The 4,049-nt window shown below is 43.9% G+C and overlaps 1 pseudogene; it reads right to left on the reverse strand.

The window, feature by feature from the left end:
• Positions 1 to 900: 900 nt before the first annotated feature.
• Positions 901 to 2,190, reverse strand: LOC123821865 (annotated as a pseudogene).
• Positions 2,191 to 4,049: the final 1,859 nt, after the last annotated feature.

The raw sequence follows: 4,049 nt of genomic DNA on the forward strand, positions 1-4,049 counted from the left end.
TAATATATTCCACGGAGGGTGCCAGGGAGGGCAAAGGGAACGTGTTATCCCGTGGTGGATCAACCCCCCTCTTTGATACTGGCTGGAAACAGAAGTTGAAACTTGCCACTGGTTGCATAAGGGATTCCTTCCATACAATTTGTCTAATTACAAACTTTTAAGTAGAGTGATCATTAGCTTCTGGGTAGAAAATATGGTGTTTTGTTTGAATAAATCCTGGTAATGCTTGGTCCCAAGATATACTCACTCTGCTTGCAAAAAGTGTAGTGAGGTGCTACCTCAGTTTTTGATGCACAGTGCAAGTTGGTGGGAATATTGTCACATAATATATGAGTGTGCCGAAATGGGATTTCCTGCAATTTGCTGCAAGGCTGTTTGTTAAGGTGTGTTATTCGCTGACTGCATGTCAGATGCACCAGTGGGGGTCACGTGGGCCTGGGATGCTGAATGTGAAGCTGGAAGAGACTATCTCTAATTACTTAGAGCCACTTTCTGTACTGCTTGGGTACAGGGAAGCTTTGTTTGCAAATTCTGGCTTGACCTGGGTCTACCGGTGACCAGGCCTCTGACCATTTGTCTCTGGGGAAGCTGTGGTTAGCTGTTTTGTTTTTTTTTTAATTTTGAGTATTTTTTATTTTTGAAAAATTCTCGTTTATTATAGTTGTCCCAGTTTTCCCTGCTTTGCAGTCCTTTGCTCAGCCCACACTCCTGCTCCCACGTTCAATCCCCACACCATTGTCCATGTTCATGGGTCATTCATACATGTCCTTTGACTGAAACCTGCCCCTTTTTTCCACCATTCCCCTCCTTGAGAAACCTTCAGAAACACCTTTTTATTGTCTTTCAATGAACTTTTTATTGGCCTCCTGCCCTGCATCGGAATGCCCAGCTTTTCTGCCTTTAACACCTCAAACCTTTGGTGTCATTGACCTTAGACACCACTCTGCCATCCATAGTCCTGTAGGTCATGGTCTTTTGGGTGGTTTGTAAGGAGGGGCTCTTGCCCAGGGCATCAACAAGGCTGAAGTCCTCCCCTTCTTCCAGTAAGCTGTGGCAGGTGGCAATCTCAGCCTCCAGCTTGATCTTGATATTCAGCAGGGCCTCATACTCCTGGACCTGGCACTGCCCCTCTGCCCGGGTCTGGGTCAGCTCTGACTCCAGGTGCACCAGGATCCCGTTGAGTTGTTCTATCTGCGTGGCATAGCACGTCTGCACCTCTCTCAGGCTGTTCTCCAAACTGACCCTCAGATTCCTCACTGAGTCCAGGTCAGTCTCCAAGGACTGGACCATACATCTCGGTTCCATGAGTGTCATCTCAGTAGCGCCTATCTCAGTGGTCTGCGAGGTGACCACTGTGATGCTCTCTTTTATCTGATGGGACCGGTACTTGTCTAGCTCCTCTTGGTTCTTCTGCACAAACTTGTCATACTGTGTTCACATGCCCACCATGATTTTGTTGTGGTCCTGAGATTTGGGGGCATCAGACTCCATGGTCAACCCAAAATTGGCAATCTGATTCTGTAGACCATTTACTTCCTCCTCGTGGTTCTTCTTCATGAAGAGCAGCTTCTCCTTGAAACCTTTGACCTCTATCTCCAGCTGCAGCCAAATGATGTTGGTGTCATCAATGACCTTTCGAAGCCCATTGATGTCATTCTCCACAGACTGGCGCATGGCCAGCTCTAGCTCATACTTGCCTCTGAAGTCATCAGCAGCAAGACAGGCATTGTCAATCAGCAGAATGATGTGGGGCATTGTCCACAGAGTTTGCAAATATCTGAGCCCTCATGTCCTCAATGGTCTTGAAATAATGCCCCAAGTCTCAGACCTGGGGTCCCTTCTTCTCTAAGTGTTCCCAGATTTTGATCTCCAGTCTCCCATTATCAGCCTCCAGGTTCCTCACCCTCTCCAGGTAGGAGGCCAGGCGGTCATTCAGGCATTGCATAGTCTCCTTGCTCTGTATGCCTCCTATGTCTCCCAGACCCCCGGCCATCCCTGCAGCCAGGCCCCTGGATCCCCAGCTGTCCCAAACTCTGGTGGAGCAGGACACCGAGATCTGGAAGCCCAAGCCCCCGGTGCCTGCATAGACGCTGGCCAAGCTGCTGGCCAGTGGACCCGGTAGCTGGGCAACTGCACGGAGCCCAGGGTCCGGTAGCTTGTGGAGTAGCTAGAGCATGTGCTGAAGCTCATATTGTTCAGGGAGGAAGGTGAGAAGCCAAGACTCAGGTTGAAGCTGCCTAAAAGTGCCTTTTAACCCAATTTAAGAATTGTTTTTGACTAACTATTAAAAATAAGTTATCGATTAGTGTACCAGGAAGAGCAGTCTTTGGAAAGACCAGAATGGCACTTCCTATCTGTGTCTCTCTGGGCACGTTTACAAAATCTTTCTGAACCTCCATCTACTTTGGGAGTGAATATGCTTATTTCTTCTTAAAGGTTGTTGAGAGCAGTAATGAGGTAATGGATGCCATATGTAAAGAGACTCATACAGTGACTAGCTTAAGTCAGTCCCACATCAAGCTGTGGTATGTCCAAGCTGGCTTCTCCTGGCTTGTGAGACAGTTGTTGAGTTTTCAGGAAATTGTGCTGGTTGGCAACACTTTGGTAGCTTGAAGTCAGCAATGGAAGTCCAGAGCAGACCGTTTCTTCTTTCTGGAGAGTTGGTTGTTAAACATTTAAGAACACACTATTGATAAGAAGTATTGATCCCTCTTTACCACAGCTTCAAATTATATTATAAACATGCCAGACTTTGTAAATAGTCCCTATAGAATATAAAACAATCCTGTAAGAGGACTCAAGGTCCTCACCGTGACCTTCCATCACTTTCCACATTGTAGCACAGAGGCAGCCAGGGCCCTTTGAGACTGTCCTCTCCATCCTAGAAGACTGAAGAATGTTCTGCTTTTTAAGGTTTTATGCTTGCTTTTTATATTTTTTCCTTCTCCTGCTATATCAGGTAAGCTGGCATGTCTGTCTCTAATAACTTCCCCACACTTAAACTATTTGCTATTCTTATCATTTGTCAGCTGAAAAATCAGCTGCAAAATAATGTGTGATGTAAAAGTTAACTGGCCCTATTCAAAAATGGACCAAGAATCTGAACTGAGGTTCCTGTGAAGAAGATACACAAATGGCCAATAAACACTTGAAAATATGTTCACCATCATTAGTCATAAGGAAAATGGAAATTAAAATCATAATGAGATACCATGTCACACCCACTGGAATGGCCACAATGAACAAGCCCAGTAATAACAAGTGTTGATGAGGATGTGGGAACATCAGAGCCCTCACACACGGGTTGGGAATGCAGAACGGTACAGCTATTTTGGAAAACAGTCTGGTATTTTGTCAAATGATTAAACATAGACCTCCACCATGTGTCACAGCAGTTCAACTCCTTGGTATGTATCCAAGCAAAATGAAAACATGCCCACACAGAAACCTGTACAAAAGTGCTTACAACAGCATTAATTCATAATAACCCAGAACTGGAAACAACCTAAATGTTCATCATATGACAAACGGATACATACACTGTGGTATATCCATACAATAGAATATTATTTGGCCATAAAAAGCAATGAAGTGCTGATACATGCTACAACATGGGTAAACCTTGAAAACATTATGCCAAGTGAAAGGATTCAGTCACAAAGACCATATAGTATCTGATTCTATTGGTATGAAAATCCAGAACAGAGAAATCTATGAAGACAGGAAGTAGATTAGTTATTGCTCAGGGCCGGGGTAGGAGTGGCAGCCTGGGAATAGGGAAATGATAGCTAAAGATCATTGGGTTTCTTTTTGAGGTGAAAAAAATACTGTAAAATGGATTGCAGTGATGGTTGTGCATATCAGCGAATGCACTAAAAACATTAATTTTATACTTTAAATGGATGAATTGCATGCTATGTAAATTATATCTCCCTAAAGCTGTTAAAATTTTAAAAATACATTCTCATGAAGTAAAGTTTAATTCATAGACTGCTAGTATGATCTAAAAGTAAGAAAATATTTTGATTTTAATGTATTTTAATACAGTA

Source organism: Phyllostomus hastatus, unplaced genomic scaffold (assembly GCF_019186645.2).
Source record: "Phyllostomus hastatus isolate PE091 unplaced genomic scaffold, TTU_PhHast_1.1 phas_contig_40, whole genome shotgun sequence".
Lineage (NCBI taxonomy): Eukaryota > Metazoa > Chordata > Mammalia > Chiroptera > Phyllostomidae > Phyllostomus > Phyllostomus hastatus.